At 40.6% G+C, this 26,601-nt stretch overlaps 1 protein-coding gene across 1 annotated transcript in view; it reads left to right on the top strand.

The window, feature by feature from the left end:
• Nucleotides 1-178: 178 nt before the first annotated feature.
• MYBL1 (v-myb avian myeloblastosis viral oncogene homolog-like 1) overlaps nt 179-26,601 on the top strand; it is a 49,297-nt gene continuing 22,874 nt past the window's right edge. The window contains exon 1 of the mRNA XM_009995555.1: nt 179-199. The gene's annotated coding sequence lies outside the window, so the exon portion shown is untranslated. The remainder of the gene's footprint in view (nt 200-26,601) is intronic.

Genomic DNA, 26,601 nt, shown 5'->3' with positions numbered 1-26,601 from the left:
TGGCCGTGGAGGAGGTGACGGACCCCGACCTGGTGCTGCACAACCTGCTGCGGAACGCGCTGCTGGGCGTCAGCGGCGCCGGCCCGCCCCGCCGGAACACCGAGCTCGTCAAAGTCATGGGCCTCTCCAACTACCACTGCAAGCTGCTGGCCCCCATCCTGGCCCGCTACGGGATGGACAAGCAGACCGGCAAAGCGAAGCTCCTCACGGAGATGAACCAGGGAGACATCTTCGACTGCTCCCTGCTGGGTGACCGCGCCTTCCTCATCGAGCCGGAGCACGTTGAAACCATCGGCTACGGCAAGGACCGCTCTGGCAGCCTCATCTACCTGCACGACACCCTGGAAGACATCAAGAAGGCCAACAACAGCCAGGAGTGCCTCATTCCTGTCCACGTGGATGGAGATGGCCACTGCCTCGTCCACGCAGTCTCCCGGGCGCTGGTTGGCAGGGAACTGTTCTGGCATGCTCTGCGGGAGAATCTGAAGAAGCATTTTGAGGAGAACCTGAGTCACTACAAGGCGCTTTTCCATGACTTCATTGACGCAGCAGAGTGGGAGGACATTATCAATGAATGTGACCCTTTGTTTGTTCCTCCAGAAGGTGTGCCGATGGGCCTTAGGAACATTCACATCTTTGGGCTGGCCAACGTGCTTCACCGCCCTATCATCCTGTTAGACTCCTTGAGTGGAATGCGAAGCTCTGGAGATTATTCAGCAACATTCCTCCCTGGTCTGGTACCACTAGAAAAATGCATGGGAAAAGATGGCATGTTGAACAAGCCGATCTGCATTGCATGGAGTAGCTCAGGACGTAACCATTATATTCCTCTAGTTGGAATAAAAGGTGCTGCTTTACCTAAACTGCCTAGGAAGCTGCTTCCTAAAGCCTGGGGAGTCCCTCAAGAACTCATCAAAAAGTACATCAAGTTAGAGGAGGATGGTGGTTGTGTTATTGGAGGAGACAGAAGTTTGCAAGATAAGTACTTGATGAGGCTTGTTGCTGCGATGGAGGAGGTTTTCATGAGTAAACATGGTATCCATCCCAGCCTTGTAGCTGATGTCCATCAGTATTTCTACAGAAGGACTGGTGTGATAGGAGTCCAGCCTGAGGAAGTCACTGCAGCTGCCAAAAAAGCAGTGATGGACAACCGCCTTCACAGGTGCCTCATCTGCGGGGCCCTTTCGGAGCACCACGTTCCTCCAGAGTGGCTGGCTCCTGGGGGGAAGCTCTATAACCTGGCAAAAAGTACCCACGGCCAACTAAGGCCTGACAAGAATTACAGTTTTCCCCTGAACAGTTTGGTGTGTTCTTACAACCCTGCAAAAGATGTGCTGGTACCAGACTACGGCCTGAGTAGTTTGACTGCTTGTAACTGGTGTCACAGTAACTCAGTGCGTCGTGTCAGAGAAGATGGCTCTGTTTCATACTTGGATGGAGACAGAACTAATACTAGGTCTACAGGTGGCAAATGTGGCTGTGGATTCAAGCACTACTGGGAAGGTAAAGAGTATGATAATCTCCCTGAAGCTTTTCCTATTACTCTAGAGTGGAGTGGAAGGGTAGTGAGAGAGACAGTCTACTGGTTCCAGTATGAAAGTGACACATCTCTGAACAGCAATGTGTATGATGTCGCCATGAAACTCGTTACCAAGCACTTCCCTGGTGAATTTGGTAGTGAGATTCTTGTTCAGAAGGTCGTCAACACAATATTGCATCAAACTGCCAAAAAGAACCCTGATGATTATACCCCTGTAAATATCGATGGTGCTCACGCCCAAAGAGCTGATGATGTACAGCAAGGACAAGACTTAGACTCACAACTTCCAACCAAAATTATTTTGACTGGACAGAAGACAAAAACTTTGCACAAGGAGGAGCTGAATATGAGCAAAGCTGAAAGAACTATTCAGCAGAACATTGCAGAACAGGCATCTGTAATGCAGAAACGGAAAAGTGAAAAATTGAAACAAGAGCATAAAGGGCAACCTAGGACTGCCTCTCCTGGGGCTGTTCGTGAGGGCCCATCATCCGCACCTGCTACACCAACAAAAACCCCGTATTCTCCAACATCTGCAAAAGAAAAGAAAATTCGAATAACCACGAATGATGGGAGGCAGTCAATGCTTACACTGAAGTCCACAACCACTTTCTTAGAACTACAGGAAAGCATAGCAAGAGAATTCAGTATTCCTCCGTATTTGCAATGTATTCGCTATGGTTTTCCTCCTAAAGAGCTTCTGCCTCCCAAAGAAGGCATGGAAAACGAGCCTGTTCCTTTGCAGCATGGTGACAGGATTGCGATAGAAGTCCTGAAAGGTAGGGAGGAAGGCAGGCAGTCTGCTGCAGCACACTCGTCCCATGCCATCAAGCATGAAGATGTTGCTGTCACTAGTAAAATCTCATCCAAGGAGCTGCAAGAGCAGGTCGATAAGGAGATGTATTCTCTCTGTCTTCTAGCAACACTAATGGGTAAGGCTGACTTCAAGTTATACTTTAAAATTGTATTTTTAAATAGAAGATGACATTTTACAAACTAGTTTCATGCATCTACCTTTTTTTTTTTTCTACTCTGTAACCACGGAGAAGGTCCTTTATTCCTCTGTGAGAAGAACATTTAACACTCTTAGTGACTTGTTGAGTGTTGTGCCTTTATAAAATGAGATACTTGTTCTTTCTTTGCTGTAAAGTTCTCTTTTAAAAATTGCTGTTTAGAAGTTGTTGCATTTCCTCTTCTGTCTCTTTGGTTTTTCTCTCATTAGGCATTCATCTGTGTGTGAGGTACTGTGCTCTCTTTTTACCTACATCTCCCTCAGGTTTTTCAGGAAATAAATTCAGAGCAGAGATGAGAAGGGGACGCTGAGTGTCTGCTCGCTGGAAGTCGCAGGACTAAGTTCTCACCTTTGTAATAGGATAAAGTCCTGGCATTTCTCCCCACAGGGAGTTGTGTTGGTTTAAGCTGATCAGCACATTGTCTCTTCAGCTAATCTACTAATTTTAAGTGAAGATCTGGTCTTTCCGAAGAACTGTGAAAAGTATTCTTTCAGAATGTAAGCAGAGGAGAAACAGAGATCTAAACACGTATTTGAATTCCAAAGGTAGATGTAAGGTTACAAAACTATGCTTAAAAACTGTCAGTCATGTAAATCTGCCTGTTAATAATTCAAGACAAAAGGATTTTTATCAGGGGCCTTTGGTTTTTATTTTGATATTTGGATTTGGGAAACTTGGACCTTTGTTTGTGTACTTTCTTCCTCAGGTTTCACAGTTCTTGCTGCTAAGTGGCAGGAAGTAGAACGGTAGTTGTCACACATTTAGCTCTGTGACCCAGTTGAATAGTGATGTTTACAGTTCGTTTTTTCTCTTTTTGGTGGGAGCCTTTTCTTTTACTGGAGGGATTTGGTGTGGCAAAAGCACGTGATGTTTTAGAAACGAAACAATTACATAATCACAGAGTGGTATAGCAGAAGTTCAACAAGCAGAACTTTCTTTTCCAGGCCTGATTGTTTACTCCCGTGTCTCTTGCAAGATAGCATGCTGAATCACTGGCCACCTCGTCACATTGACATTTACACCGCAGATCCAAAGTGCAGGGAAATGTTAGGTTTAAAAGCTGACTTCATTTGGACGTGAAGCTTAAAAGAGTGCTTTCCTGTTTTCAGGAAATATTGATGAAAGTGTAGTTATTGGCTTACTTTTAAAGAACATCAGAGTTTTTTTCTATCTCAGCTACTTCAGCATAGGGTGTGTCATTTTTTTACAGGTACTTATCCGTAAACTGGGAGCCGATCCTGTATTCAAGAAGCAATTTTTGTCTTTGACTTTCCATTGCTGTTAGATTCTGCTTTCAAAGTACAGGTTAGAGTAGAATTTACCTCACCCTTCTGAGACTGTGTCCATTTTGCATTAGTAAGGAAAGTGGCAGCAAATGATAAAACAGCCACTTATAACAACTTGTGCAGTTACTGAATAAGCTGGTATTTATATATAATAACTTTTCTTATCAGGGCTTAATTTTCCTTTAGATTTTTTTTCCACAAGTATCTTTAGACAGTTGACTCATTACAATTTGATTTTTTTAATATTATTTTTTTTCATGGGGAGACAAACTCTAAGAAACTTACTGTGTCCCTGTGCTTTTGTAGGGACATTGAAACAGCAGTTCCTCAAGGTGGGATCTTCAGCTTTTTTGGGATGAGAAGCCTTGGTGTTTCTCAATGACATGTCTCCGCTGCTAAAAAACTGCTGCAAAGTTCTGAGAGTCAGCTCATCCTGCAAGCTTTTGCTGTATCTTTGTCCTGCTAAAAACATTAATCAAACACTGTCGGATTAGAATGTGTAGAGGGGAGACACTGTTGGAATAGTTTGCTGGCCCTAACACAATTTTTTTTTCCCCAGTGCCCATAGCAAAAGTGTCTTCAAACATCTATAACTGTTCATTCTGGATGCTTAAAAGCCTTTGTTTCATACAGAGTTGCCTGTAGGCTGACTTTGAGGCTTATTTCATATTTCAGTTACTCGAATTCTCATTTTCTTCGGGTCTCTGCTAGTTAACTGATTAAAAGTTTAAACCACGGTCTTTAATTTTCTGTATATAATTTAAAAATAAGCCCTGGGAAATTAAATGCTGTAATCTTTGGACCACTTAACATATTATGCATATTTTTTGTAAAGCTTTCTTCTCTTTTTTTGTCTAGCTTAGAATACAGAATCCTATAGAGAAATTACTAAAGGAACTTTAACATTAACACATTAAAACATTTTCTTTTTAAACAGATTTGATTACACTCATACTCTAGAAACGTACAAGTCAAGTGTGAATCTATTTTGATGGGCTTGTTTTACATTGATTTTGTCAGCACACAAGAAATGAAAATAGCCAGGTTTAAATTAAACGTGCTAGTTTATACTGAGGTTTGCTTGGAATTGAACAGCTTGTTTTTAAGACACCTTTAGTTCCCTGTTAACGTTATGTTTCTCAACTGGGATTCTGAGTTGTTTTGCACTTCTCTATGTCCTCCCTGCTGCATGAGGTGACAGTCTTGGGCTTCCAGTGGCTTAGGTTAGTCTGCAGCTGCTTTTTTTTCTGCACTGTGTGAGGCATGCTTGTGGATAAGATAGTCTTCAGTTGTTGTCATACCTTAATGTTGTGGGGCTGAGGTCTGGTCTGAGTGAGTCTGTCCTGGAGTGGGAACAGTGCAGGGAGCATAATCTCTTTGATAAATGTAGTGTCTTGAGGGAGTTCTGAATCTAATTAAATGATCACCCAAATTAACTTAGACCTATAAACATCTTACTGCCATGGCAGACAAACCCAACACAGTGAAACCCAACTAGCAACAAAAATCTGCAAACCTCAAATGTAGTTTAGTTGAATCACACACCCTAGTTCCTCTGATCTGGGAAAGTCCAGTTGTAATTGTGGGGTTTTTTGGTGTTCCAATCTGAGATCTCTATCAAAACAGCATCGTTAGTTTGTGTTTCTTTCAGGGGCTGATGCTTTTGTTTTGTGAGCTCTGCTCTCCATACTTTTCTGCATGTAGTCCTTGTTACTGTTGCATAAAAGGCTGTGTAAACAGTGATGATGCTCTTGTGCAAGGCTTGAAAAATCATTCCAAAACAAATGGGGAATCTTTCCTTGGAGAATGCCACTGATGGGCTTCTTCTAAAAGCCTGGTACTCATCTTGTGGAAGGAAAGTGAACCCTTCAAACAGGAATGGCTTGCTAGATGCACCAGTATAGGAGACCTTAGTATTAAATCAGTCACCATATGGCTGCTGTTGTTTGCTGTACAAATGACTGCAGTGAACGAGAGTATATATGGTTCAAGGGAATGGATTTTAAATTAATCAGATCATGTAGAACTCCTGTCTTTAAAGTATCTAAAGACAAAACCCTATGAAGATGCACTGTACCTTTTTATAGGGATCTAGGTCTTAGTGATACCTGATGTGGAGAGGGGAGCAACAGAATCCTTCTTGTGGAGAGACAGAGGAGCAGGCAAGAGAAGTCGAGAGTGGCTTTTAGGGTTTCAGAGTGTAATGTAGCTCACAGGGCCACTGTCATAAGGGTGAAACATTTTTTCATCTGAGGTGAGTGGGACAGGAGAGTAGCCACTGTCACCTTGTGGGATATGCAGTAAAGAAATGTAGAGAAGGATTTAGATGTGCCCTATATTGAATATGTGCAAGCTATTAAAAATAACTTTTTAGTTTTAATTTGCTCTAACAGCAAGCAAAGAAATATTGGTGGGCAATAATTTATAGCCTCACACATTCCAACTATCTCTACAAGTAGTAAGTGCATCCAGTTAATGTTATTGATGATTTACATGCTCCAACTTTAGTAGAAAATTGAGACATGATTATTCAGATTTTGATGCCTACAGAAGGGTGCAATTTCTATTTAAACTATCTCAGTATGTTGCCTGAATGTTTGATGTACAGTGGGAAAAGCAATTTTTTCTGAAAATGTATAGGCACAGTAGCTATTTCTGCATCAAGAGAATGGACTTTATCTGTACTTTCTGTTTGCACTACTTGGACAGCTACATCACACATCGCTTCTCTAACTGAGTGGTTAGCAAAATGAGGAAAAGAATATAGGTAAAAATGCAGATCTGAACTGTTTTAGTGGGTGCTGTTAGGTCACTGATATTCTATCATTGTAACCCATTTTTTCTGTTCTTTATATTCCTTTCCTTACATAGCCTAGGTTGTGTTTTTCTTCCTCTGTGGCATTTAAACTTGTCACATTTCAATGCTGTTTTTGGCATCTTTGAAAAATGTCAGTTACATAGTACTGCTGAGGCCTTACTGTTGGTATTTTGTTTCTAACCCTCAAGAAAAGCAAGGTATAGACTCAGCTTCTACACAGCTGCCTATGTGGATGTTTGGATCTCAGCTGTAGCATAAAGTCTGCTGTATGGCAGCTGTCAAATTGAGATCTGATCTTTGAAAAGATGTAGGAGTATAGAATTGAGGCTTTAATGTGCAAAGGTATGTGCTTGAATTTTGGAAGTGTGTTAGTAATTTCCTAGTTTTATGTTGAAAGCATGGGTAGGAGGGAAATGGAGACTTGTGTAGGGCCAAGCAAAGAACCAGGAGCTGCACCCTGGGTCAAATAAATTTGTACCTTTGTACTAGAACGTGTAAGACAGTGGTATGTTTTCCTGAAAGTTTCTCAATAGCCTGGGCTCCTGTTCTGTAACTTTGCAATAAAAATTTAAATTCTTAGTTGCATAGCAGAGCTGGAGGATTCAGCTTTTAATTCAAGGAGTTCTCAGCCATTGTCTATAATGTTAACATTTGACTGGTTAATTCTAATGATTGTGTTTGATTTTTATAGGAGAAGATGTCTGGTCTTATGCAAAGGGGCTTCCTCAATTGTTTCAGCAGGGTGGAGTGTTTTACAGCATAATGAAGAAAACCACAGGTATTTTTTTGTTGTTGTTTATCTCTTCCTTCTTTGCTTTTCAAATCTTTAAAATTTTAAATTGATATTTAGTCACTTGGTAGCATAAATATATTTTTATTTATTACCATGGATAATTTCTGTTTTCATTCTCTCTTCCTTAGAGAGTCTAAGACTAGGGAATCTTAAGACTAGTTAATTCAACTTAAATCTCTTCATTGCCAAAATTTTCTCTACAACCATACATCTCCATTTAAACTTCCTGAATTGTACAAACAATGTAATATTTTGTGCAAGGGTACTGCATATTTGAAATTTAAATGGTTGATTAAATTTGTCTTTCATAATCCTGAGATTGTTGCTCAAAAGCAAAGCTGTCTATCCCCTTCCTGCATTGATAAACATCACATCTTGGATTATGTGCCGAATAAACAAGCAAGTAATTAGAGTGTGTTTGATTTTTAGACAAGTACTGCCTACGAATAATAATGTCAGGTTTTTTAGAGAAGAAAGTACTATTCAGTTGTTTTCTCTCATTTAAAATTTATTTTCTTATGCAAGTCTTTGCATTCATAATGTAACTCCTGTAGTTTCATCTATAGTAATGATTCCTTTGCTGCTTTCTTGCTGTTTCATTTCTTAGACGATTTTATCAATCGTAACTTAATCTTGATTATTTCTGGAAGTGGGTATTTTATCACATACTTTCTGTTCTGTTTGCAGTTATTAAAATACATGGTATACTCGATGTGTACTGCCTCTGAATTTTTAGCCTGTGTAATAGAATTAGCATGGAAGTGTCTTATAGCTGATAGTCTTCTTTTAGTTTTGGTTCTTTTGCTATGCATGAAAGGTAAAGACTGGTGTGTTGTCTGTAGCAGGTGAATTAGCTTAAACCGTGCCTGATGGAAAGGACATTTTTGACTGATCAGTGACTGGCTAGAGTTGAGAACCTAAAATGAATCCAAGGGATTTTAACCCATTTGGTCATTAACTCACAGAAAATGCCTGAGTGAAAAGTTGTTTTTGCCAACTGACGACGTAAGAACTAAGACTGGGGGAGATGATATTCTGTATTTAGATGTCATTGCAGTTCTTTGCAGATATTTTACACTACCTTGGCAGGTAGAGTTACTATTTCAGCATAAACATACTTGTATGATTCTAACATTTTATGAATGTTTTGTGAAATTTCCACATTCAACAATTAGAGTGTGCAGCAATCTATTTTTTTTTCCACTTAAAGAAGCTCCCTACCTATTTATAATATTGTAGTTAATGTAATAACGCAACTGTTACACTAAACATTTGGAACAAAACTTTCTATCAAGTGTAGGTACTGTTAATCAATGGAAATTTCATCTGATAGATCTTACTTAATATCATATTTTGATGTTTCAGAAACAGTGATGGTCTATCGTAGAAACTGTTACAGCTGTCTCTTGAAAATTGAGCTGATAAGTTATGTTGTTGAAGTATGTTCTTCGGGTGAAGTCAGAGGCATATGTGTTTGGGGTTAAGTTTTGTCTGTGCTTTTTCTGTTTGGTTATTGGTTCCCATGGATATGTAAAGAAAGGAGCTACATGTCTGAAGTTCTCGAAATAAAATCTGATCTGTAGATTCTCTGCTACTATAAAAGTGTGAGTCAGAAGCTGGGGAGGATGAGTGAGATTGGTCAGTTGGTTCCTCAGTATAAAACCTGTTTAAATAATGTTTCACATTATTTGAGTGACCTTTTCTAATTGATTCCCAGAATACTTGTTTTGACTGCACTGTATTTGGTAACACAGAAACTGGACTTGCTTCTTCTGTTTCTTTCCTTCTGCATAATTTCTGATGTTTTTCTTCAAGAATTACAAGTCAATATGAGGAAAAATCCCATTTGTTTACCTATTCTTGGCACTTCCTAAAAAGTGGCATTTTTGTATCTCTCCTTGCATAGCTGATAGAACTGAAGCGAATTGTTGCAGCCAAATTTTCATCTGCCAATAGCTTTTAACTCACAGAAAGCCACGGTCACTCAAGTGCTACCTTCCTGTTTTTACCAGAACCTGTAGGAGGCAGAGTTGAAAGAGTTATTTTTTGGTTTATGGTGATAAACTGCAAATCTGAATGCTGCCCATTTTTGATACAGAGCAGCTTCAGAACTTATATTTGTCTAGGGAACTGTCGTGATGGTTTTGGGTTGACAGTTGGACTTGATGACCTTAGAGGTCTTTTCCAACCTTTCCAACCTTAATGATTCTATGATTCTGTGATAGGGGTTGGAAGAGATCTCTGAAGATCATCAACCCCCTTGTTGCAGCAGGGCAGATCACACAGGAGTGTGTCCAGATGGGTCTTGAAAGTCTCCAGAATAGACTCCACAACCTCTCTGGGCAGCCAGTTCCAGTGCTCTGTAACCCTCACAGTAAATAAGTTTTTCCTCATGTTGAAGTGGAACTTCCTGTGTTGCAGTTTGATGCTGTTTCCCCTCCTCCTGTCACAGGGCACCACTGAAAAGAGACTGGCCCATTCTTGATATCCACCCTTCAGATATTTATAGACATTAATAAGACATTAATGAGATCCCCTCTCAGTCTGCTTTTCTCAAGACTAAACAGCCCCAGGTCTCTCAGCCTTTCCTCATATGATAGATGTTTGAGTCCCTTAATCATGTTTGTAGCTCTCCATTGGACTCTTTCCAGCATAGCCCTGTCCCTCTTGAACTGGAGACTCCAGAACTGGACACAGTACTCCAGATGTGGTCTTGTGAGGGCAGATGGGGAGGAGAACTTCCCTGGACCTGCTGACCACGCTGTTCTCAGTGCACCCCAGGATACCATTGGCCTTCTTGGCCATGAGGGCACATTGCTGTCCCATGGATAACTTGTTGTTCACCATGTCCTTCTCCATGGGACTGCTTTCTAGCAGGTCAACTTTAGAAGATGGGTCAAATTGTAACTGGGACAATTAAACAGCAGATTAAAAATATTATGCCTCATGTTTGTTTTGTAAAGTTTAATAGTTATAATCTCCAGGACAACTAAACATAACAAGCTTGAAACACTTTTGTTTATCTAGCAACACTTCCTCTCTGAGGAGAAGACAAATGGCAAATTTGAAATTCCTTGGGCTTAGCAGCAGTTGTACACCCTGAAATCCTACTACAATTCTAGCTAGTATGGAAGTGGTCTCAAATTGTGCTTCTCCAGATAGACAATTATTTGAAATGTGCTCAGTTTTCTGTGTTGGTTTGGTTGGTTTTGGGGTATGGGGTGGTGGTGGTACTGATGGGGTTTGGCTTGTATTGTATTACTGCAAGCACATACTATTTCTTTAAATTCTATTGTATTAGAACTGCAAGTCTGAGCAAGATGGTTCTTTTACCTAGTAATACTACAGTCTTGTCTCTTCAGTAGAACCATCACAGGAGGCAGCAGCATTTTAGGGGTATACTGTGGTTGCTGTCATATGGCATACAAGCCTACATTGTTTTTCTTCCCCAGTAGTAAGTTCCAGTGTGTATTTTTACATACTTGATGCAATAAGTTTAAATGCAGTAACCACCATGTATTCAGAGAATGCCTGAAAATATGTTAATACTCTGAATAACTTTTTCTTTCTCTTTAGGTTTGGCTGATGGCAAGCACTGTACTTTTCCTCATCTGCCTGGTAAAAACTTCGTGTACAATGCAGCAGAAGACAGATTGGAGCTTTGTGTGGACGCTGCTGGGCATTTTCCTATTGGTCCTGATGTTGAAGAGTTGGTTAAAGAGGCCTTAAGTCAAGTACGAGCAGAAGCTACTTCAAGAAGCAGAGAAGGAAGTCCTTCTCATGGAATGCTGAAGCTGGGTAGTGGTGGAGTAGTGAAAAAGAAATCTGAACAACCACATAACATAACTGCATTTCAAGGAAAGGGCCATTCCCTAGGAACTGCATCTAGTAGTCAACCACATGATCAAAGAGCCAGGGAAACACCACTTTTAAGAAAGCATAGCACAGAAACTGACTTCAGTCCTTCTGCTAAAATTGAGCCTTCTGCATTCACAGCTGCTTCTGGTAACAGTGAGCTTATCCGAATTGCTCCTGGAGTTGTGACAATGAGAGACAGCAGGCAGCTTGACCCTGCTTTGATTGAGGCACAGAGAAAAAAGTTGCAGGAAATGGTCTCTTCTATTCAGGCTTCCATGGATAGACATTTTCGGGATCAGAATACAGAGCAGTCAGCATCAGTTGATCCATCTCAAAGAAAAGCAGAGGCAGTGAGTTCAGCTGCTAAAACTGGGAGCTTGCAGGCTGGCTTACCTGAATCGTTTGCTGCGCCGGGTGGTACCGAACACTTGAATTCCGAGTCAGCTGATGGTAACATGGTGAATTCTGCGGGAACAACATTCCCTGCGAGGTCTAAAGCGCAGAAGGGAAATTCTGTTGAGGAGCTTGAGGAGATGGATAGTCAAGATGCAGGAATCACTAATGCAACTGAGCCAATGGATCACTCTTGATAGGTTAAATCTAATAAGGGTAGAAGAAATTACTGTTAAAATGTAATGTTTATTGGCTGGGCCACACAAAGTGATTAGTTATTAAATCTTGTATGTATGTCAAAGATTATATCACCTTATTCAGTGCATGATAAGCAAGTGTGTGATTGGCAATAGCTTTCAATATTACCATACTGCTGCCCAGGCTGGCTCTGTTACCTGTAAATTAGTTATTAGGAAATGCACTGAGATAAATATCTGCTGTAAATGTGGGTTTGTAATTTTTAACTCCTTAAAAGTCTTAAAAATCTAAGGCCATGCAAGGTTCTTACCATGCTAGTTTAAAGGTTACTGGAAAGGCTAGAACAGGCAAAACTAGAAACATGACAAAGTTAATCCTGTCCCAGGTGCTTAATTCATCCCAAAAATTCACTATAAATGCAAATTATACTTAAATTTTAAAAAGTAACTGAAACTAAAATTCTGCTAAATTTGATAAGGCAGCATATACAGTACTTTAGTTACACTGACCTGGCACTTCCTCTGACTTAAAAGCTTTTTCATTCATACAGCTGTATATGCTTGTCAGAAATCTTGGAATAAGTGTAACTTCAGTAAACTCTCTAATTTCTGCATATTGTCAGTTCAAGCAAGTTAGAAAAAAGGCTACTTAGTGTATGATGAAGATAAAGTGAATTTGGTGTGGTTATGCATGGCTGTCTGAGCCAACACAACCGTTTTGGTGCTCTGTTAGTAAGTGATAGCATGTTTTTATTTCTTCCCAAATGCCAAGCTGCTCTGATGTTGTGCAACTTCTAATATAACTACAGGAGAGAAGAAGGTGGTGATTGCAAGAAAGAACAAATGTTCAATGGCAAATCCATTTCTTTTAAAAGACTTTGATTATTAGCATTGGTCAATAATGGCAAAAATTAAATAACAGCTGCCCTCTTCAGAGCAAATTAACAATTTATGGGAAGGAAGTGACTCTAACATACATTATTCTAAAGTGATCAGAGGTAATTGAGCTCACTGTTTACTCCATGGAAACAAGGAATACATGCTGTTTCAGTGTCTGTAAAGACTGCCCACCTTTATTAGCCTCAGTTTGTGATGCAGATTTCCCTGCATCAGTGAGAATATAGTTGTTATCTACTTCAGTAGCACGTTCATCAGCCCTGCAGTGCTAGTTGTTAAGAAGCAGCCATTGTTCTTGCTCCCTAAGGATGGAATATGTATCTGATACTTAACTTTGCTTCCTATACTCACAGTCATATTTAAGTGCACTACTGTTGCTTCCTTTAATGGTGAAATAACACTGAATGGATTAAAGATGTTAATACAGCTTCAAAGGAATTAAGAGCATTTAAATTTTGAAATCTGTGTGCACATGTGGGTTTTTACCAGTTCACAAATGTTGTACTCTATATGTTTGTATGCAGAAAAGTCTCCTCACTTTTTACATTTCTGATCACTTAAACAGTTCTAAGTATTAGTATGGTAAAATGCCCCACGAGGGAGGATTTATTTTTGTATGGAAAAACTAACTGAAGCAAGTCACTTAAATAATAGTCCCTGTTTTGTCAAAGTAAATTAAAATGCTTCTGTTGGTTAACTTTTTATGTAGAGGGAATAAGTATCTTATGATTTAGTACAGTACTTAAGAGGTAAAAAATAAGCACTGCCTTTTCCCAAATAACTGAAAAAAAAAATCTCAAATTGCTAACCTGCAAGTTAGCAATTTGGAATCTTGGAATGCATGAAGTAATTTGGCTCACCAGAACTGACCTTGCTGATGTACTCATTAACTGGCAGGGTTTATTCAATGGGAAACAGGATGCACTTGCAGCAGCTGGAAGCCTGCCATGACTTGTGAAAACATTTAGTCTCCTATGAATCAATCAGTCTAGCTGTCTGAAGGCTACTTCTGTATAGAAAATGTTGAGTAGAGGCTTGTGCTTTGTCACAGACTGAGGTTTAGAAAAGTATAGCAGTGGCATGTTCCTGGGAAGGAGTTTTAAGTCGGGAGAGGCTGAGGGGGAGGAATCTCTGGGATCTTTTACATTTGAGACAAGGTAACTATCAGTTGGACATTTTTTTACCTTTCCTTTGGAAAAAGAAGTGTGTTCCTTAGCTGAAAAAGCAGTGTATATGAGAGAATTTTAAGTTTGAAATAAATGGAAATATTTATTGCACACCATCCTTATTTCAAAGGAAGATGCTTACTTTTTTCATGTCTTTCTGGTAAGACTACAGAAGTTTGTGTGCCTTTTACTGTGTAAAGAGGAAGGCCTGGTTTAATTATGACACACTTCCCATTTCAGCAGTAATTTGACATTTTCCTTCATAGCCAAATAGAAATAGACACAGATAATAGTTATGTTTGGCTCACCCTTAGGCTCCTCTCTGATCCACTCAATGGATCAGAACTCTCCAGTTTCTATAACAAAATGGTCTCAAAAAAGAATGATAAAATGGTGTCAAAATCACAGGATCTGCTGATGTGAATTTTGCTGCTGGTTGTACATACTTCTTTGCAGTGTTCTTATTTCAGGTAGCTTTCTCATGCATTTAAATATCAGTGTTTTTTGAGAAAGATGGCTTTTGATACTCTGAAGCTGAACTTTATCTACATGCTGGTGAGATGTGTAACTGTGCAGGAGTGAATAAAGAACACTGAAGTATAAGTTTGAACAGATGTTTCGTTTGATTGCTAGCAGTGGGTGCAAATGTTGAGGCAAATCTGTGTGCCTGTCTTGGGAGCACCCACGTGCTTGTTAGATTTCCCTGTTAGAGTCAGGAAAGTGGTGGTGGGGTACAAGGGCAGGGAAGATGACTCGCTGTGGGTGTGAAGCTGTGTCAACAGGACTTCTCAAATGGCATGAAGAGTGTCCCTTTCTAGAGGAAAAACCTAACAACCTACTGAATTGCCTGTGGACAGAGGCTGTGACTCTAAATTATGAGTACCTGCCTTGATTACCTTCTTGTCTAGGAGACAGCCAGCTTCTATGCAGTGTCTCATGGCAAAGATGACTTAAATTGTTTGAAAATCTTGAACTTTACTATGGCTTATTATGTATAACTTAAATGAAAGATAACTGAAAATACAGGCCCAGTAAAAAAAACCCCACCATAATAGAAAACCCAAACAATGGGAGAATGAACTAGATTGCTGATGAGCATGTGGGGAACCTCATGAGAACAGATCAATGTTCCAGGCAAATGCAAGATTTTTTTCCACTTCAAATGATTAGCTGTTTAGTAAGGTTGACTTTTTGCTACTGCTGTTTCTCTGTGAGTTGTTTGCATTTCAGTGAGGTAGAAGAAATGGCAGCTTTTCAAATGAAATCATGTAAATATATTTGGGATGTTTCACTGTTATAGTCACAAAACAGCAAAGTATGTTGCTGGTTTGGTGAATCTCGTATAGTTTACTAGTTTTCTGATAGATAAAATTTGCCAGCTAGACATCGGCTTCAACAGAATGCTCTAGCTGCTTCACAGAGGCACAATGCCACAAGGCTGTATGCTAACAACCCTGTACAACAGGCATACTTTCAAGACCAAAATGCTTAATTTACAGTCTTTCAAAAAGTAGAATCTGTTGTCACTGTCACAAGGGTAGCAGAGTCGCTTGCTACTTTTTCAATGTGCTGAAAATGCCAGGTAATAAAATTGATAGTATGTTTACAATTGGGAAAGTGATGCTTCATCTGAAATGTATGAAAAATGAATTATTTAAGAAGATGCCACTGTTATCTCTGTATTTGTTTGGCTCCCATTTTCAAATAGCAGAATCTCCATGCTTTTGTAAAATATAAATAGTATGAAGTATTTAAAGAAAAAAAAACAACCACCAACCAGTAAGTGGTTTCTTTGTTTTGCTTGTGGGTATCAGTTTAGCTTCTTAAAACTGAAGAAATTGCTTAAGGTCTTTAGAATGCAGGATTCCCTCTGAGCCCTTATGCCTGCGGTTGAGCAATAAAAGGTTGGAAGAAGAGTGGTATTTTCAGAATTATTTTATGTTTAATGGGGATTATTGCCAAGAAAGAGTGCACTTTTAGGAGGGAATGCTATTTAAAATGTATAAATAAAATAAAAATAGTGTATATATATTTAGAGAACAAATCTTTTTAAACAGTAAGTGCTTTACATGTTGAATTAAAAAATAAATTAGCATACAAACAATACCATCTTCACAGCACTGGCTGTTATCCAGCACAGTTTGGTTTGTTTTATTTGTGATTGCTGTACTAATTATATTTGATTTTTTTATCTGTATTGTAACAATAGTGTATTATAACAGTATATAGTGTACTATACTACACTTCACTGTACAGTATTTGGAATTTTCTTTGATTGCTATATTAAAACTATAAGTTAAAACATCTGCTTTGGCTTTAAAAGGTGCAACTTTTATCTAGCCTTTCATACATTAGGCCATTTAATTAACATTGATTTGACTACAAAATTAATGCTTTGTTGTTACACATGAACTTCTGCATTCTACACATAAATTGCATTACACTTGCATATGTGAATACTAGTACAGAAGTTGAAAAACTGGTACAAATCATAGAAAAGTAAACTCTGATGTCATCCATTTTGCTTTAGTTATGTTTCTATTTAAAAGAAACTGCTTTTGAAAGAAAAAACTCTTTATAGAAAAGCTTTTTTTTGACCTCATACCTGTTTTGAACATTTCATTAAACACATGGGACCTTTGAATTTGAGACATTTAAAAAACAGTTTTTTATGTAGATGAGATTAAAAATCTGAGATCTGAAACTTATTTCAAAGCTGTCACCAAGAAGAAGGTACAGAAATGCGCTGATCAAGTCATTCATGACTTTTATGATCTCTTGCCATCTGTGGTTTGAAACATTGGTCAAAATGTATCTCAAAGCAAAATGTCAACGCATGCATGTCATAGGCAAGTATGAGTAGCATAATTTGGAAGAACTAGGCTATTAAAAGTTTGGCAGTACTCAAAGATGAATATATTGATAACTACTTAAATTATCTCTGTGCTTTTTCTGCCAGCTAGATGTGGTACTTTTTTTCAAAGATTGGCTGCACCCTTAACTTCTGAGCCTAAAAGGAAGTTACAAAACCCACCAGCAAAACTCTGGTACTTCTTCCTGTATTTGTTGAAAGGCTTTAAAGTGTGCTAGCATTATATCACTCTTTAAAATGATGTGTGTAAATATATGGAGTTAATTGTGATTGCAGGCCATATCATGAAGAATGAAAATTATTCTTAAAAAGACTTGTATTTCAAAGGCGTAAATGCTTATTGGTAAGCTAGAAGTTTACTCATCTTTATTAGTGCAGTGTTTGTAATCTGAGCTAAAACCAGTACTGAATCCATGAAGCAACGAAGTTAGAAGTGCTTTCAAAGTGTCTTCATTTGTTTTCCACTATTAATTGTACAGCCTTAATAGCTATTTTTAAAATATTACTATTTTAGATGGGGGTGGTTTGGTTTGGAGGGGGTTTTTTGTTGTTTTGTTTTTTTCCTTGGGTATCTCCACAGCAAGTCTGACACCCCTGCAAAGCCCCAGCTTCCTGCCAGAGCAAGACCCCTCACAACTTAATTTCCTCTGTAGGATCAGGGTGAGAGCAAGACTTGGATGTTCATCAGCATGTGTAGTGAGTTGTGGAAGGGGCTTCTGGCATTATGAAGAAGTATAAATTAAAACATATATCAACTGCAAAAGTTATTAGAATAATAGAATGGTTAAAGTTGGAAGATAGCAACGGTGATATGTTGCTTGGTGTGAAGTTTATTTTATTGAGGCTTTGGTCTATGTTGGCCTCAACTGATTTGTGATGTTTTAAATATTTACTTCTTAATGATAAGGACAAGTAGAAGTGTTTGGATCCATAGCAGACTTGATGGCCAAGCTGACATTACAGAGACCCGGTTGTCACAACTGACTTAAAATTTTTATTTCAATTACTTAAATTGATGGATGCTGGATGATTCTGAACAGTTATTAATATCGATACCAGGCCTCAGTGTAAGTATGACCTCTGTTGCTGTAACTTGCAGATACTTTAGGAAGCTTTGGAAAATACCAGTATGCTCTATTCTGTATTGATGATGAAGAGACAGCTGCACAGACTTGTATTTGGATTTTATCCACCTCTGTTTTTTTAAATGACTACCTAATTTTGTTTTCTGCTGGAAATAATAATTCTAGTGGCTTTTCTTGCTAGCAGCAAATCTAATTTCACTTCTAAAGTGATTCTGTAGATCTGGACTGGGTCTGTGTTGTTTGGAAACTTTTATTCAATTAGTAAAAAATTAAAAGAAAGATGGCAGGTGGAAGGAAGTTACCAGAAATTAGAAGAAGGCTTAGAAGGTGCAATGGTTTCTATTAGCCAATAGTCTGTAGAGCCTGGCTGCATGAAATGCACAGTCATGTCTTGTAAACCTTTAAGCTGTGGTTCAAGTAACTTCTTTAAGAGTAAGAAAAGTTGATGTTTCAGGCTGTTTGTCAACACAGTTGTCACCGTTTGACTCAGGTCCAACAACAATGCTCTCGATCCCCTCCCCCTCCCCCCCATGTAGGGAAGGAATGAGAGAAAAAGAGAGAGACTTGGCTGGATTGAAAACTAAACTACACAGCTTTAATTAAAACACTAATGAATGATACAAGAAAATATATATACAATTATATACAGATATATTCAGGTATGGGCTAAAGCCTCTCGCCTCCCCCCACCCCCAGCAACTCCCACAGCACTTCCCTGAACTGGGAAGAGTCCCGAGGAATCCCGGAGCTGCTGCTGGAAGAGAGCAGAGAGTTATGGGGGTCAGGAGATCTCAAGCCTAAGGGTCGACGGTGATGGATGAACAGAGTCCTCCCTGGATGCCGGCCATGGACGGAAGAGAAGGGAAAAAGAAGAAGAAAGGAAGTTGTCTTCTGTGATCTCTGATCTTCCTTTGAGCTTATGTAGATATATGGAATGGAATATCCCTGGCCAATTTTGCTGTCTGTCTAACTCAGCCTCCTACGGGGGGGTCACAGATCTCCCCGTAGTATCTGAGCCAGCAGAGTGAAGGTGCGACCTTGAAGCCTCAGTAGTTAGAAAAACATTCCACTGTCTTATCAGCCTAGCAGAACACACTGTTGCTAGTTACAAGAAAGCTTACTGAAGGAAAAAAAATCAGTTAAAAGAAAAATTGGCTTCATCCTGGCTCAAACCAGGACAACAGTATACATGACTGACTTTAAAATTAAGCTTATTTCAGATTGTCATGTTGTATACGTGTAGAGAAACACTTGCCAAATGCTACCTCCTAATCCCAACCTTTCTCTTCTTTCACACATACATTTGTGGAGATTCTGCAAATCCTAACGAGGTCTCTTCTGATGCTATACAAGCTTTTCTGTTTGCTTTTCATCTGCTGTTTGGACTTACATACTGAATCATTTTTATCATGGACATTTTTGTAAACTTGTACTCTGCTTGTACTGCTACTCTTAGAGACAGTAAGAGGCAGAAGAAAAACTACCAAATTTCACACAAATAAGACTGACAGAAATTAAAACCTTGTTTGACTTCATCTGAGATCTGTATGAGTATATTGGACCAAAAGGAATGAAGAGAGATTCCTAAAAGACTGGAAGACCTCTGGGTATATTCAGGAGAAGGAAGAAGATATGTAAGGACTTAACAGAGTCTAAAAATCACCTGAAAATTCTATAGGGCAACCATGTCTTGTGTTGTTCTACCTGCAGGGTGATAAGCTTTGGAAGCTGCAGTAGCTCACTCTAAATCTGGGGATTTCCCTTAGATCCACTTTGTCACCCAGGAGCAAAAGCTGCCCGATACATGCTATTCCACCCAGTGGAAGAGAAGGGGTGAGATCTCACCAGTTGTTGCCATGTGATGCTGTAGGTTTTGTGGAAGCAAGAAAAACACCAAAACACACAGAAAAGGCAAGGGCCTAACTTAAAATTGTGGGGAATAAAATTACTCCTATTTCTAACTATTGGTGTGTTCAATTCTGCTCAAGTATTGCTCAGTACGTACCCAAGGCCTATATCTAAACACTGGGCACACAAGAGTACTACTTTTTCCCCCCACTCTCTTTCATAAAATAAGGTCCTTCCTGGCTTCCAAAGACAGATGCTAGAAACAGCCATTATTTTTATTGAGAGCAGGAGAGGTGCAAAAAAAATGGGTCAAGACAACCTGCTTGCTTTTGCTTTCAAAATGTGAAATTCAAGGCGGGGTACCATGGAAGAAACTAAATACCAATATTTATTTCTTTGCTCCTCTGTTTCTCCTAACCTTAACTTCTTCATTATCCTGCCATATTAATATTTTTTGCTTTTTTTGGTTTCTTTTTGAAGTCAGCCATGCTACCCCATGCCCTTCTTAGTGTGGAATCTTTGAACTATCTCAGGTCTCTTGTAAACCAGCAGCCCAAAAATCCCCAGTTATCCATTGTCTACACTGGAGGTCATCTTTTCTTATTTAGTGTTTTGGTTCTTCCCAGGCCTAACTTTCAGGTTCTACATTTGAAACTCTCATATGCTGACATCCTTGCACAAACTCAGAAAATACATTTGCAGCAACTGAGGACCTTTCATGGACACACACTGCTGTGGAGCTAGGGTGGATGTGTGCAGTCTTTCACATCTATAAGCACCCTGCTCTCTCTCCTCTCTTCCTGCTGGAATTCTGCAGGACATGGGAGCAACACTGCCTTGGAAAAAGAGGTGAACTGCAGTTGTGCAAGCAGCAGAGGCCAGCATCTCTGGGATTGCCAGCTGTGGCACTGAAAAGCTTGTCTCTGTGACTCCTGTTATTGTAATCAGCGTTAGGGGTGGCAAGGAGAGAGTCTTGTCATTAGTTTGAAAGGTAGAGGATCATAACACTATTATTATTATAAGTGTTTTTGATTTCAGGGGTAGAAAGTGAAGCCAGTGCTTTCCATTTATCACCAGGATTTAACTTGGGCTGTTTGCTCTAATCTAACTCAAGATGCTGCTGCCTGACTCCTTTTTGCTCGCCTGAACATTTGGTTGGCTCAGTGTGGTTCAAACTGCTTTACAAAGCCCTTATATTAGGGCTAATTACTCCTCAGGCTGGCAAAATCTAAGGATTATGCTGAGTTGTCTTGCATTTGTAGTAATTCCAAAACTGTGGGAAAATGTTTACTGCTAATACCTTATTAACAGGTGGCCTCTAAATGATCTCTTTGGTCCCCAAAGTTGTATGTATGTTTCTGAAGGGAATAAATCCTTTTTTTTTTTTTTTAAAAACATGCATAGCTGACTACAACTAGTAAAATTATTCCTCCATGATTTCCAAAATAAACAAATGGAATTTGAGAAATTAGTAAAGCTTGTTAACCAAAATTAATTTAATAATCAAATCATGCAACAGTATAATGATTATTTGTTGGGAAAATTAATAGCAAGATCATAGATCTGGGTGTAAATTTGGGAATGTCTTTTTCCTCCTCTTTGACTGATTCATGGCTGTCCCACTTCTAGCCTGTAAAAAGTAATCTGCCTATAGAATGCCTCACATAAAGGAATAGCCATGCCATTAAAGCCATAGGTGAAGCAGTTGCCAGCCAGAAATTTGTCTTTTCAAAGGAGTGCTATCACTGGAGCTGCTGCTGTACTTGTAGAAGCAGGTAAGGTGAGGCTTAAGTCATGGTTTCTAAGTGACAGTGTCCATTAGAGCCCTGCACTGACACAGGTTCCTCACACTCTGTGCAAGAGACAGTGTGAGCTCAGCATGATCTCAGTGTCTTCCCAAGGCAGTGACAGCTGAGGATTGCCAGAACCAGGGTACAGAGCAGCTCATGAGGTCTGAAATATAACCTCATCCCTGAGAACTACAAGCATTCTACAGTAAGTAATTTGTTCTTTGTGTATATGCCTGAGGAGACCCTAGTGTAGGTCCCTTGCAGGGCTATATCCCTGGAGCTTCTTTATTGATCTCCTGACCTTGGGAAATGCACCTATTTCTTTCAGTCTGAGTCTTGATCCAAAGGCCACCTCAGAATTATCTGAGGAGCTGTACAGCCTCCTAGAGAAGCTGATACTGGCTGCTTTTGTTATATGCAGGCAGATGTTCCCTGTGCACAGTTATCACAGAGGTTAATGCACTATTATAAATTCTAAGCCTATCCAGATATACTTACTTACTCTGATATTTTTGTGATTTGGCAGCCTTTAAGCCTTACATTTCCACTCTCCCTACACCAGTATGAATAATGTAGACCTGTAAATAATAGTAAAGCAAACTTCATGAAATGACAAAGTACACTTGTTCTGTGTCCTGGTTAACAGAACACAGGACAATTGAGCTAGGCAGAAGTAGCACTTTTCCCCCCTTCTCTGAAAGGCTTAGGTAGAGTCAAAGCACACAGAGCTTGCTGACTCTTTTGGGTGAAATGGTTGATCCTACAAGACTTAGCATCTCCAGAAAGTGTAAGGAGGATTTAGAGAGAATTCCAGCAAAAGCAAATAATTTTCAACAGCCACAAATAGAATATTACCCTTCAGAAACCTTGGTACTAAGAAGTTGTTTGTTTGTTGTTTTGTTGTTTTGTTTTGTTTTGTTTTTTAAAAAAGGCCAAATATAAGACTGAAGACAAATAGCAGCTTGAAATTACTCTAAACTGCAGCTTCGCTGGACTGACTATGATGTTGGGGTCCTGGCTGTGCTGAAAGATTATGAGAAACTTTAGACTAAACATCAGGCAGCCGGAGGAACAGGGAAGGTTGTTCTCATGGGAACTAGTGAGGCTTTGCTATGTAGTAATCAGGTAGTAAGGTAAACAGGACGGGGAGCTAGATAAAGGGCTTAAAGTAGTGACCAATAGAAAGGGGAATTGGGGCGCATGAACAGTGTATTGTACCAATTGAACCAATTAAGAGCTTTGCTTTGCCGCGTGGACAGCGTGAACACTGTCCTAAAGACTATATAATATGCACGCAGCTAAATAAACTTGGACTGAACGAACATCACATTGGTGTGTAGTATTCATTCCCGGCTCGCCATGGATATGGACCACGGCACTATGACATGACTTACTTACAAATGACAAGCTGCAATCTTCAGTACTGAGACACAGAGCACGTGCAGATAATAATATGCTGTCCATATGGAGAACTATTTTAATTTAAAAGAGGATCTGGTGAGTATCCTCATGCTCTCCTCATCCGGAATTTCTCCAAACACAAGGAGAAAGCTCAGCCTCCACAGATCTGATGCAAGCAAGATCACCTTGGGCATTGAATGAGGGTTAGAGTGATGCTGAATCTGGACCATGTCAAGTAGCTGAATGGGTGCAAAGGGTTTTGACTGACACATTTGGTGTTTCTGCCAGTGCAGAACTCTTAAGATCATAGTCATTGGAGGAAACAGTGAAGACTACTAAAAGGAGAGTGTCTGGTAAAAAATTGATAAGCTCACTGAGCTTGGTCTTAGCAATTGCTTGGTTTTAGCAATCAGCAGGTGTTTCTTTTACTTTATAGACTTTAGTTTTATGAGACTGCCAGCAATTGCTTTTGAGTTGGGAAACTGTTTTCTGAGGAAATAAGCCACTGGTTTTGCACAATTAAAAAAATTAACACCTGAGTTTACCTTGTAGGAATTCCACGAGGATGATTCCAGGAGGACTGGAACACCTGCCTTACAAGGAAAGGCTGAGAGACCTGGGGCTTTCCAGTCTAGAGAGGAGAAGACTGCAGGGGGATCTAATTAATGTCTATAAATACATGAGGGCTGGGCATCGAGAAGGCAGGGACAAGCTCTTTTCACCTGTGCCTTGTGATAGGACAAGGGGCAATGGATTCAAACTTGAGCACAGGAAGTTCCACCTCAACATGAGGACGAACTTCTTTACTGTGAGGGTTACAGAGCACTGGAACAGGCTCCCCAGAGATGCTGTGAAGTCTCCTTCTCTGGAGACTTTCAAGACCTGTCTGGATGCCTTTCTGAGTGATCTGCCCTAGTTGTGTTTTTTTTTTGTCTGTTTTTGGTTCTGCTCTGGCAGGGGGATTGGAGGTCCCTTCCAACCCCTAATATTCGGTGATTCTGTGATTCCTGGATTCAAAAGCTGAAGCTTTCACAGCAAGAAGTCAGCTGTGTGCCTTGTTCATTTTCTGGGCTGAGAGTCATCTTCACAAAGACTCTGGTTTCTCCCGTTGTAAGGTTTCCAAACAACCTACAGAGAGACAATTTTGGACAGACTAATGATTCTTAAATTCATGTTGGTGTGGTTAAAGCCCTGTACCTTCTGGGGTGTTGCTTTGTCCTCATAAATGTCACACTGGCTGCCTGGATTTGCAATGAGATTCTGATGAGCACAGCAGCAAAGAATTACAAACTTGTGCACATGACTTCAGATTTTTTTCCCATCATCTCAGCTCTGTGACAATATGAAATGCTATAATGACTGGCATTTTCATATTTGCTAAAGACTTTGCCAGGGAATAGATGGAACTCTCACAGAACTGGAACAGCAAGAAGTGAGCCCAGTAATACACATATGGACTTAACTTATGGCCTAGCACTGTGATACCTTCATGCCACCGCAGCTGGGTGAAATTTTTTGAAGCATCAGCGTTGCACAGAAAGGGAACTATTTCCCAGCAGGAACAGAGTCACTGATCTGTCTCTGGTTAGGGTTATAATGAATAGAATGGGTTTTTTCCCTCTACAGATCAGCAGAAAGCTTAGCAAGAAGGAATAAATAACAGAGCAAATGACAAGATCTTTGCTGCCTTTTCCAGAATACTTTGTTTATCAAATCATGTGGGTCAGTGTGAGTGTCCTGCCTTTGGAAGTGGGATGCCCACTGCTGTGAGCTCTTGGAGAACACTCCAGCAACCAAGCAGGATGCCAAAGCCAACGCGTGGCTCTAGTGATGCTTGGGTTTGGTTTGTCAGAACACCCAGCTGAGCAGTTCTAAGGCAAGGGGCAAGTGGCAAAGTGCCACTGGAAGTATGTCCAGTGTGATCTGGGGAGTGATGGTGCCATTTGCCTCAGCTGCCATCCTGACCCTGCAACAGTGTCCTTGCACGTGGTCACGCTCTCTAGGTCTGGTCTGGAAGAGAGCTCTCCTTTTCTACAAGAGAGTCTTGGGAGGGACCAGCGAAGACAGGAAGCAGTTCTTGTAGAATGGGACTCAGATATTGCAGCATATTTACTGTCCTGCCAGAAGTCTGCGGAGGCTGAGCCCGATGGATTGTGAGCTGTGAAAGCCCAGATGGCATGGAACAGTCCCTGAAAATGGTGGCACTTGGGGGAGATGGTCCATGTCCCATGACAGAGACAGACTGCCAGTCTGAGCCTTCTTTCTTAGGGGTGCTCTTAAATGAACAGGTGGAAAAAATAATGTTGTGAAGAGAAGCAGCTAGAACTCTGGCTTGGTTTTGTGGAGCTGCTGGAAGCTGCGAAAAGATGGAGGGTGAGATGCCTCTCCATCTTTTTTTTTTGGTCCTGTAGGAGCACAAGAAACACAGAACATTAGACCTTCCCACACAGGACAGTGGTACATCCAGGATTAAAAAAGAAGGAAAGAAAAAAAAGAGTGAGGTGTGTGCTTACTGTTGTACTCCAAGCAGGGTGTTCACTGGATGTGCTAACAAACTGCATTTTTAGTTTAGTTTAGTTTAGTTTTTAGCAGGACCATCAGTGCTTATTAATTTAGTAGTCTGACTCAGCTAACGCGTTCAGGATCCATTTCCTACAAATTAAGAACACACGTATTGCCATGGGAATACACAACAAGGTAGTTATTTACAACAACAACATTTTTAAAAAAAATTTCAGACCCCTTTCACTTTCGATTAAATATAAACGAAAGCTAAACGACAGCATTTCATGCCAGACGAGACGGACGGCACAGACCCTGCCTCAGGGCGGCGTTTGTTCTGTGCACTGTTTGATTACAGCGTCCCTACAGCCTGTTTTCCCAAGGCTCCCTGGAGGTGAGGGCTGGGGTGCGCTGCCGCCTCCCAGCCCCTGGAAGCGGCTCTCCGGGAACGCGGGTTGAGTGCGAGCACCTCTGCAGCAACCAGCGGGCGAAGACCGCTTGTAGGCGAATAAAAACCCGGCGGGATTATTAGTGGTGTTGTTGTTTTTCTGTGAGAGATGCAGCGGTGCGCGCGCGCTCCCGGCAGAAGCGGCGTTTCGGTGGCGTTTTGGGGGTGTTTCGGGGGTGTTTTGGTGGTGGTTCGGGGTGTTTAGGAGGTGTTTCAGAGTGTTCTGGTGGTGTTTCGGGGTGTTTCAGGTTGTTTGGGGGGTGTTTCGGGGTGTTTCAGGTTGTTTGGGGGGTGTTTCGGGGTGTTTCAGGTTGTTTGGGGGGTGTTTCGGGGTGTTTCAGGTTGTTTGGGGGGTGTTTCGGGGTGTTTCAGGTTGTTTGGGGGGTGTTTCGGGGTGTTTCAGGTTGTTTGGGGGGTGTTTCGGGGTGTTTCAGGTTGTTTGGGTGGTGTTTCGGGGTGTTTTGGTGGTTTTTCAGGGTGTTTTGGGGGTGTTTCGGGGTGTTTCACGGTGTTTCAGGTTGTTTTGGTGGTGTTTCAGGGTGTTTTGGTGGTGTTTCGGGGTGTTTCAGGGTGTTTTGGTGGTGGTTCAGGGTGTTTTGGGGGTGTTTCGGTGGTGTTTTGGGTGCCCTCCCGCCCGCCCGCGCAGAGGGCGCTGCCCGCCGGGCTTTCCCCCCAGGCTGGGGGCCGCCCGGGG

Source organism: Chaetura pelagica, unplaced genomic scaffold (genome assembly GCF_000747805.2).
Source record: "Chaetura pelagica isolate M959 unplaced genomic scaffold, ChaPel_1.0 scaffold83, whole genome shotgun sequence".
NCBI lineage: Eukaryota > Metazoa > Chordata > Aves > Apodiformes > Apodidae > Chaetura > Chaetura pelagica.
This window is presented reverse-complemented; position numbering and strand designations above follow the sequence as displayed.